Here is a 10,984-nt window from a genome sequence, read left to right as displayed (position 1 = left end):
AAGGTGGAATGAAAATATCAACCTATTTTATAGATTGTGAAGCTCATACTCAGAGATGTTAATAATTTGTTATGGTCGTATAACTAGAAAATGGCACAAAGTGGTCTTGTACCTGAGTCTTGATTTTATGACAGTTGGGATCTTTCCAATGCATTGTTTCTACTACACCATTCTGTCTCAAGGTTAGTAGGGTTTTTATTGCTACAAAAAGCCTTTACTGAATAAAGGATATGAATGGCAGTTGAAGCACTATATTGGATTGTTGGAGTGAAGTTTGATTACATTTGTTTTCGACCCTTGTTTGTCCTTGGTTTTCGAAGAGGACCAATGACATTATGCTTGCACATGAATTGGATTTAAGTGAGGTAGAGTGGCACGAAATCGGCAGCCTCATTCTCTCTTCTAGAGTCACTGAAATCCAGTGGCAGAACAGAAGTCAAGATGATTGGTAATGGCCTAAGATGTAGTGGATGACCTTGGTATCTTCAATGACTGGCCAAATTCTAAGCTGCCTTCATGGTCATTTGTAATAGTAATTGAATTTAAAGATCCCTCTGTATTGGCTTGGTTTTTGGTTTGATTGTGTTAAAACCCAGAGCTTGTGAATCCCACTTGTGGGATGGACTTGTTGACATGAAAAGAGAGGGCTGAACTGGGAGGAGCTGGTGACGAAAATTTAGAGAGACACAAGAAAAGAGAGAGGCAGAAGAACTTTTTGGAAGCAGCACCTTGGAGGCAGAGACTGAGAGGATTGCTGAGGGCCACTTTGAATTGCCCAGGACTTTTGAGAGCTGCCAACCAGAGCTGCCAAGGACTGAGGAGACATGGCTGTTATGCTGGTACTTTGTCTGTTTTGATGTTGTTTTGCCAGATTTGTCCACTGGTGAAAGACAGTCCTGTTGTTGCAGAGGTCTTGGAACCTGGCTGTTGGTTCAGAGCTCCTGAGACTGTTCTGCAGACAGAGAGTGAATTCTGTCCACTGGTGAAGGACAGCCCTGTTGTTGCAGAGGTCTTGGAACCTTGCTGTTGGTTCAGAAGCCCTGAAGAAGGATTTTCTTGTTCTATGTTTACAGAAATCCTGGGAGAGGGCTTTGCTAATGTTTTCAGGGGTCCTAGGACTGTTCTGCAGACAGAATGAATTAATGAAGACACTGGCAATGTATCTTGTGGCCTTGCTAAGCTTTGTCTCCCCAGGAACAAAGATTGCTGAGACCTTGCCTCAGGTCAAGATGAAGAAAAGACCTCTCTTTGGGTATTAAATGCTGTGCTTAAGCTTGTTGTAACTCTGGGGTAGATTCAATTGTAATCCAAGGGTGGGGAACTTTTGACTTTTTTGTGTGAACAAATAAATTTTTGAGAACAAATAAATTGTTCTCATCTACTCATTCCATTAGGGGAAGCCTTCACATGCTTGGGGTAGACTCCCCTGCCACCCTGGCCCCAACTCATTGACAGATCTGACTCCTGGTTTAGCCTATCTGTTGAGACATGTGGCTGCTGCACATGCTACAGCTTCTTGGAGCCACAGCTGAGAGTTGAGTAGACACCAACGTTGTATGAAAATCCCTGAAAAGGTCTTGGCAAACGCTCACACCAGAGATACTACTCATCCTTGAATATCCCATACCCTAATGTGACATTGTAGATTAGATTTTCCGTTACTAAGAAATAGAAGACTTTCTTTTAACTTTTCTTTTACATACAGTATTCAGTGAATGTAGAAAGTATTGGGAACTTTGCCTTTTGGAAACTAGAGGGGTCAGTTTTGTTAAGTAGTTTTTTGGCTTTTTAAAGCGGAGCCTAAAGATTTAATGCTTTACCATTTAATCATGAAAATTTTTTGGGCACTCATGTTTATAAATTGTTGAGTAAGTGATGCTGTTAAGTAACAATAATACAATGGCTTAGTTAATTATTCATTGGCAAACTTCTAAATAGAATGTCCTTATAGGCCACAGGAATTAGAACTGGGAAGGACCCTAGAGAAAATTTTATCTTATTCCTTCAACTTACAGGTGAGGAAACTGAAAACAAAGAGGTGAAGCCCAATGTCATCCCAAGTAACACCAATGAAATTTGGACCCAAGTCCAGGGAATACAAATACAGTGTGTTCTCCCTCCCCCCCTAATGCTGCTCTACATTTGCCAACTTGGGGTGGGATTGGGGAAGATGGCATGTTAGTGATTTAATAAATGAAACTAGCTTCTTATCACTGTAATGCCCCAATTTGGAGCAATGTAAAAACCCAAAGTGTTGCTATACTCTCATTTGATATGTTAAATGTAGTGTTTTAGTAATGGACTAGATCAACTCTTGCAGATTTCTGGACCCTACACAAGTCCAGAATTAAGTGCTTTGCTGGGAAAAATAATTAAGCCTGAAATCTTAGGGTTACTGATGTTGTCTGGTATTCATTCCAATGAAGTTCCACTTTAATGTATGGAAAAATGTTATTGTCCACATGAGCCATTTGTAAACATCTGCTTTAAACAATGAATGGGGTAAAGTCCTTCAAATTTTAATTTAAAGAATGGCATAGTTTTATATTACATTAAGTTTATAAAACGCATGAGGCAACCCTGCTGTAGTGAATAGAGACAACCTCATAGATGGGAAATTCAGGTCTCACCTCTGAAATATACTGTCTTCCTGGCCCCAGGCAAGATACTTAACCTTTCAGGGATCAAGGCAACTGTAAGATCATAAGTTACAGAGAAGTTGTTGACCTTCATTGATAGAAGGAGTTTCCTCACCTGAGAGTTTTCTGTACCAGATGCAATCACAGATCCAGTCCCTATCCCCACGCCCTTATAAAATATGCCAAATGTATTTAATTTCACAAGATGATGCATTGTCTTGGCATCGTCCTATCTTATGAAACACGTTCTCACTTTATGCCTTTAGAGTTTTCAATATCAGCAAAACTTTTAAATGGTCTTAGTTGGGTGTTGTGTATCATTGTACAGTAACTGTTTGTACAGATGGGTACATATGGTATTTCTGTTCCATGTAATAAAGTACATTTGTCATGTATCTTGTGATCTACATACCTTTCAGCTGTTACTTCATAAATCTGTTCCATCAGAGAACTGCTTTGTACTGCAATGGCTGAAGCTGCTTTTAATAAACTAATATTTTGTGTCCTTTATATGTAATCAACAGGGAGTATTATAGACTTGTGCCTCTGTGGAGAAAACATTCCACTAAATTTCTTTGCTATTGACAATAATGGAAAAAAAATATCTTGGGAAAAGCCCAGATAGATGTTCGTGAACATATGTTGTTTGCTCCTGCAAGTCAGCTGAATATCTTTCCTATTGCTTTGGAATTTTTAGTGTATTAGAGAATAAACTGGTCTGTTTTGGTGATGTGGTAAGAGCCAAATACTATAGGGTTAGCACTGTAGTAGTGGGGACAATCAGAAACCTTGGGTTCTCTTTGCCATTGTTTTGAAATTGTTCTGTTTTGCCACCACATGGAGAGAAGATACTTTTCTTGATCCCCTCCTCCCGTAAGTGCTAGTACCTTCTTTCTATTGATTATCTCCAATTTATCCTGAGTCCGTTTTGTTTGTGTCTAGGTGTTTGCATGCTGTCTCCCTTGTTTGACTGAGAGCAGGGACTGTCTACCTTTTTTTGCATTCCTAGTACTTAGCACAGTGTATGGTACAAAGTGAGCCCTTTAATAACGGCCAGTTGACTGACTGCCTGACTATTGGTTGTTGTCCTTATAGATCAACTGTCTGGAGGTAGAATGGTGTGGTAGAAAGAGCACTGGATTTGAAATCAAGATAGACCTTAGCTTGAATTCTAACTCTCAGTGCTGTGTGTGGTCAGCAGCAAGTCATTTAACCTGCTGCAATATTAATGGAATATGAAGATCTTCCCCATCCATTGATAGGCCTATGTGACCACATGTGTCCCCTTTTCCCTTGGTACAGGAGCCATATTTCCAGGGCTAATGGTACACAGGTATTTCATTCACAACTACAATACATTCTGAGTCCCCATTAGGGGAGGAACTTGCCTAAGGAAGAGCTTGCTTAGGGGGAAGCTTGCTTACAGGGAGGTTTGCTTGTAGGAAGGCTTTCACACCTTTGGTACTAAGCTAATTAGGCATTGAGTCAAAAGGGTTGTGGTGCTTTCTGACTGAGCTTATTAGTTGAAAACTATATGTACTGGAGGTTGGTATACTTTGGGGGCTTACTCATGAGAAGGACCTTTTGATTCCCTGTATAGGACTCTGAGTAGCCATATTTTTTGTGTGTGGTTTTTTTTTTTTTTTTTGCTTATTGGAGGAGGGAAGATAGGGCAATTAGGGTTAAGTGACTTGCCCAAGGTCACATGGCTAGATGTTGTGTGTGTGTGTTAAGTGTCCTGAGGCTAGATTTGAACTCAGGTTCTCCTGACTCCATGGCCAGTACTCTATTCACTGTGCCACTTAGCTGCCCTGAGTAGCCATTTTTTAAGAGCCCCCCCTGACTACTCAGATGTTGATGCTCTCCTGGTCTGATGGTGTATGTAGGTGGTTGCATTATTCTATTTAGACAGTTGGAGCCCTGTCTAGTGGATTCTTTTTTGGATACTCACTTCTTTCTACTTATCTGTCTGTTAATCAAAGTAATATCATTAACCCCTTTAAAGCTGTTTTTCCTTTAGTCTTTGTGTTTGAAAAACACTAAACATGAAAGCACCATGAAAATATCAGTTAATATCTGTAAAATGGGGGCTCTGATATTTGCACTACCAACCTCACAGGATGGTTGTTGTTATGAAAGCAATTTGCAAGTTTTATTTGCACTTAAAATGTGTTATAAACTTCTAAGAAGGGATATTCTTCAATCTCCATCAAAAACATTCTGCCCCATCATTATCCATTGGTTTTAATTGTGATTCTTTTTTGGGGGCGGGGCTTTTTTTTGGAGGGGAAGGGCAGGGCAGTTGGGGTATAGTGACTTGCCCAAGGTCACATGGCTAGTAAGTGTTAAGTGTCTGAAATTGAATTTGAACTTTAATTGTTATTCTGGTCTAAAGTTGAGATGAGTAGGGTTTTATTCAGTTGAAATGAATCATACCCAGCAGGTGATTAATAAATGTTGATTGAATTAAGATGTAGTAGAAAAGTCTTGGAGTCAAATCACTCAGGTTCCTATCCCTCCATTCATGCTAGTTTCACAAAGCTGGGAAAGTTGCCCTAAACTTTTTAATCTTGTTATTCATCTATAAAATGGAGATCATAAGGCTTGGACTACTTACTTCTTGGGACTGTTGTGAGGAAATAAATGTGAGTTCTTTAAGAACCAGTAGTGATTTAGGTGAAAGTGGATTCTTTTTCCCTCCCCAATCCTTGCTTTTACTGCAGAGAGTTGGCCTTGATGTCTGTTTTGTTTTTGATGGAGATTGAAGAATATCCCTTTTTAGAAGTTTATGAGAAAGGTAGATACCTATTTAGGTAAAGTCTGCTTGAAGGTGGATTATGGAGGGCCCTTCTAAGCCAAAGACTCTTTAAAAAAAGGTAGTTAGAAAACAATGGAAACCAGCTGTTCCAAATCTCCACTGAGGAAATGGGTCTTAACTCTAACAAGGGGGATTTAGGTTAAGTATAAAGAAGAACTTCCTGACTGTGAGGGTTATTTAAAACTAGATACACCAGCAAGAAAGAGCTCACTTGGTATTGGTAGAGCCGTGCTTAGTTGAGGTGAAACATAGAATAGTTTATGAGTAGCCTTGTTGCCTGTGTCCTAACAAGGGTTGAATACTAGCCTCTCAGCTGATTGTAAATCATTCTGTGATTCTTTACTGCTTAGCATTTGCTTTTCTCTCAGGGAATAAGACTGCCTCTTCCATACCTGATTCATGTTTGTACTCATATGTATACTTTTTGACTTCCTTGCTGGGCTCAGACATGAATGCCCTGCAATGAACCCAGGGCAAACCAAGGGGCAGACATTCGGGAATGTTATTAGCTGTAGCCTTAGCGTGGCAGTGCCTGGCTTACCTCTATGCCAGACGTATAGGGAGGTCTTGGTGTATTTTTTTTTTAAACTAATGGGGTATGCAATAAAAAAAAAAAAAAGGAAAACTCTGGCAGGATGGATTAAATGCTAAACTTGGGCTAGTAAAAATGAATCAAATCCCAATGCAGATTATATGGGTTATTGTTGTTCATGTCCAACTCTTGGTGACCCCATTTGGGGTTTTCTTGGCAAAGATACTGGAGTGATTTGCCATTTCCTTCTCTAGCTCATTTTACAGATTGGAAAACTGAGACAAATGAGGTTAAGTGACTTGCCCAGGGTCACAAAGCTACTAAGTATCTGAGGCCACATTTTTTTTTTTTAAGCAATCGGGGTTAAGTAACTTGCTCAAGGTTACACAGCCAGTTATTTCTGGGTGTGGTGCTGAGTATCTGAGCCCGGATTTGATCCAGGTCATCCCGACACGACACTGGAGCCGGTGCTCTTACTCGATGAGCCCCTCTGTGGCCACACTTAAACTCATGAAGATGAGTCCTCCTAACTCCAGACCTAGCACTCTATCCACTGTGACACCTAGTGGTCCCATTAATATGAGTTACAGTCTGCTTTAGTTAGTATAGGGAGTTCCCACATTGATAACATAGGTCCTTGACAAATTGATGGGGACTTCAAATGATTCTTTTCTTTGTATTAGTGACCTTTAATAGAAAAAAAAAGTTTGCTCTTTTTCTACTTCATTCTCTGTCTTTGCCTTTCTTCTTCTTTTCTACTCCTTTCCTTCTACTCTTAATTGGCTGTAATGTAGGAATGAGAGAGACTTTAAGTGCATATTGTAGTTATTTATTGAATGAGGTTTTCTCTTCACTTTCCTTAATTTGAAAATCAGGTGGCGTTGGGAGAGAGAAAAATTCTTGTAAACATAAATTTTAAAAAATATGATTCGTGATTCTTGTCCCCCAAGTAGAACATATAGTGTTATAGGATGAGTATTACAGAATTGTAGACTACAGTATACTAGGTATGAAAGAGAACAGAATAGGTTGTCATTGACCAGGGGTCATGGTGGGGAGGAGGTCAGTGGCAGCTGGTGTTTGAGATGGACCTTAAAAGACAAGTCAGGATGAAAAAAGGCAAAGACAGGGGAGAGCAGAGATTCCAGGCATAGACCATGAGTATTTATTAAGCCAGGCACTGAGCTAAAGTGAAGTTATTACAAAGAAAGGCAAACAAACGAAACAAAGCAAAAACAACAAAAACCAGTTCCTGATCTCAAGGAGTTCATAGTCTAGTGGTGAAAATAACATGAAAAAATCTGTGTACAAACAAAATATAGACAGGTTAAATTGGGGACAATCAATAGAGGGAAGTCATGAATGTTAAGGGGGTTTGGGAAAAGCTTCTTGGAGAAGGTGGGATTTTAGCTTAGACTCGATGGAAGCCATGGAGGGGCAGGTGGTAGAGATAAGGAGGGAAAGCATGAGGACAGCATTGAAAATGGCTGGTGTATAAAGACAGAGAATCGTGTGTGTGAATAACAGCAATGAGGCCAGTGTCACTGGATGGCAGAATATGAGGAAAGGAGTAACGTGTAAGACTGGAAAGGTAGGAAGGGGCTAGGTTATGAAGCCAAAGAGTGGATTTTCGATCTGATCCTGGAGGTAATAGAGGACCACTGGAGTTTATTGAATGGGATGGGCTACATGGTCAGACTTGCACTTCGGGAAGACCAATTTAACAAGTAAGTGGAGGATGGATTGGAATGGGGAAAGGCTTGTGGTAGGCAGACCCACCAGTAGGCAATTGGAATAGTTCAAGTGTAAAGTGATGAGGGCCTGCACCAGGGTGATATGTTATGAAGGTAAGAAATTCAGGACCTGACAAGTGATTGGAAATGAGAATAGAGGGAATGATATGAGCAAAGGTAAAGAGGTAGAAGGGTTCCTGCCATGTTCAGGAGATGGTGGACCAAGATGGCTGGAGTGTTAAGCAATTGGAGAGTAATGGGAGATTAAAGTTGGGAAGTTAGGTTGATACCTGATTGTGGAGGGCCTTGAATGTCAAGGTAAAGGAATTGAAGTTTACCTGAAAGGCAATAAGAACCACTAAAAGTTTTTGAGCAAAGAACTGGTATCACCAGAGCTCTAAATAAGAACTACCCCCCTCTCCACCCGTCCCCCTCACCCCAGCAATGTTATGATGATGAATTGGAGTATAAAGGAGATGTAAAGTAATGACATGATCCTGAGAGTATTGTCAAAATTTGGCTTTAAATGCATTTTTAGTTGATTTCATTAACATATATTAATTATTAGACTAATTATATATTATATAATGTTATAGCTAGAAGAGACCTTAGTCTAATCCTTTAATTTTATAGATGAGGAAACTGACATGTAGAGAGGTTAATGAGGTGAGTATGGTCGTATAGTAGCAGAATTTAGACTCAGATTCAGATCTTTAGAAGTCCAGCACAATACTTCCCCAGTCCCTATTCCTTCCCACATTGCAGTCAGTTTCCTTCCTCTCCTCTATACTAGTTCTCAGCTGAATTTGCCCTCGGCAATGGAATTCCTAGCAATGGCTCTGATTAGGTAATCACAGAAGATAATAAGGGAAGTGGCAAGACTGTCAAAAGAGGGCTGTAGGAAATCAGAGGAGGAAAGGGTCACTGAGGACTGGAATACTGTGGTAGTGGTGGGGAGGGAGAACAACCTTGCTCTTATATCATACTATGATATTTATTTAGCTTTTTTTTTGGAGGGGGAAGGCTGGGCAATTGGGGTTAAGTGACTTGCCCAAGGTCACATGGCTAATTTTCTGTGTTGAGTGTCTGAAGCTGGATTTGAACTCAGGTTCTCCTGACTCCAGGGCCAGTGCTCTATTCACTGTACCACCTAGCCACCCCCATACTATGATAGTACTAATATAAGAACATTAGCTCAACACTTTTCTCAGTTATTTGTCCATTTTAATATAAAAAAAAGGTTAATGGTGCTAATTAATGTATGTGGGTATGACTGAGATGACTATTGCTTGTTTCTACATTGTATACATGTGGTAACTATCATGTAGTTGTTGCCCTACAGAGGTTCACAGACCTCTTCTGTGTTCCTTCCTCATTGACTATATGTAAAATGCCTTTTTTATCTAAGACTTTATCCCCTCATTGTGTAGTTGTTCAATTGTGTCTGGGCCATCTAATTTGGAGTTTTCTTGACAGACATAAGGGGGTAGCTTGCCATTTCTTCCTCCAGTTCTTTTTACAGATGAGGAAACCGAGGTAAACAGGATTAAGTGACTTGCCCAAGGTCACACAGATAATAAGTGACTGAGGCAGTATTTGAACTCAAGGAGATGAATCTTCCTGACTTTAGACCCAAAGCTGCAAGCCCTGTGGTGCCATCTAACTACACTTCACACCAGAATTGTTGCGATAACCTTCTCATTGCCCCTTGCCTTACTGTGGAATTATGCTGGTCTTGGAATCAGAAACTTAAACTCAAGTTTCAGCTCTGCTAATCAATAATAGTCAAGTTAACTCAACACACATTTGTTGGGTCTTTACTCTGTACCAGGCCCTGTGCTAAGCACTGTGAATACAAATGTAAGTGGAAAGAAAGACAATCCCAGCCCTTAAGAAGTTTACATTCTAGTGGGGGAGGACACTATTTAAAAGGAAACTGGAAAGGGGTGGGAGAGAATTAAAGGAGAGTCCAAAGGTATCCTGGAGAAGGATGAAGAAATGGCTGTCCTCTGCCCCTTTCTTAAATTGAAGTTCTGGGAGAAGTCATCCAATCAGAGGGAGAGGTTACAGGAATAGAGAATCCTGGGCTGGAGCAAACCTTCGGGACAAATGAAGAGATTTCTGGGGCATGGTAGAGGAGGTCTGGAAGACAGCCTGGAAATGAATGAGGAGGTACAAAATTTAAAGAAGACTCTCTCCCTGAGCTCATGGAGCTTAATGTATGGTAGGCGGATAATGCATGAACATAGATAACTATAAGCCAGGGTAGTATGTGCATGTATTAGAGAGGTTAGAATGTTTTGATCTATTGGGGGATTAGAGAAGTCTTAATGGAAGAAATGTCATTTGTCTTGGGCTTTAGGAGATAGGCAGGGTTTCAAAAGAAGAAGAGATAAGAGGATATTCAGGGTGTAGGTTACATCAATTGAGAGAAATGGTTATTTCTCTCTTATATTAATAACCAACTATTAATTGAGATTAGGATTTTTTTTTTCTATTTCTCCATTAGAAATAAACCCCTGTAGGTTATACTTGGTGTTGTTTGACCTTCATTCTAGAAGAAGAACATGAGATTAGGGAGGTAATGCCATAACATATAAGTGAATTGGATTTAAATGAGGAAGGCTGTGTAAAGTCACCAGCCTCACTTTTTCCTCCAGAACCAGCTGGGTCCAGTGGCAAGATATAGATCAGGATGACTGAAGATGGCCTTGGATGCAGATCTTGCCCCAAAGTTTACCCCACCTAGACCACCGTATCTAAGTAGAATTGTTACCCCACCTGAGAAAACCTTACAAGAGAATCTAACCTAGGTTAATTCTGGCCCATTGTGTTCTACTCTGACAGGCTTGGGGGGGGGGTAGTTCACTTTTTCTAGATTGCCCGAGTCTGAGGATGGTCCGGGAGTAAAAGCAGCATAATCAAAGTCCTGTCCCCTCATTAGAATAGTCCGCCTCTCATTATAATATTCATTCTCTCATTGTTAACCAACCAGGGTTGATTCCTGTCTGTCAGCAACAGCCATTCTTCCAAAGGTATATAAGCATCAAGAGACCTTCATGAGAAGTCTTTTTGTTTAAGAGAGAAAGCCAAATGACCATCCTTTTGTTAATTATTTACTAGCCATAATTAATAAAATGATTAATTACTGGGGTGGCTAGGTGGCGAAGTGAGTAAATAGCCAGCCCTGGAGTCGGGAGGACCTGAGTACACATACACACACACACACACACACACACACACACACACACACACACACACA

General features: G+C 40.3%; 1 long non-coding RNA gene across 1 annotated transcript in view; it reads left to right on the top strand.

Moving 5' to 3' along the window:
- Window positions 1–3,387: 3,387 nt before the first annotated feature.
- LOC138155667 (uncharacterized) overlaps window positions 3,388–10,984 on the top strand; it is a 146,797-nt gene continuing 139,200 nt past the window's right edge. Inside the window, exon 1 of the long non-coding RNA XR_011166928.1 lies at window positions 3,388–3,512. This is a non-coding gene — a long non-coding RNA (uncharacterized lncRNA). The remainder of the gene's footprint in view (window positions 3,513–10,984) is intronic.

Source organism: Petaurus breviceps, unplaced genomic scaffold (genome assembly GCF_028583685.1).
Source record: "Petaurus breviceps papuanus isolate PSGF00001 unplaced genomic scaffold, PetGlider_PUasm1.0 154, whole genome shotgun sequence".
Classification (NCBI taxonomy): Eukaryota; Metazoa; Chordata; class Mammalia; order Diprotodontia; family Petauridae; genus Petaurus; species Petaurus breviceps.
Note: the sequence above shows the minus strand (reverse complement) of the source record. Positions and strands in the feature narration are given on the sequence as shown.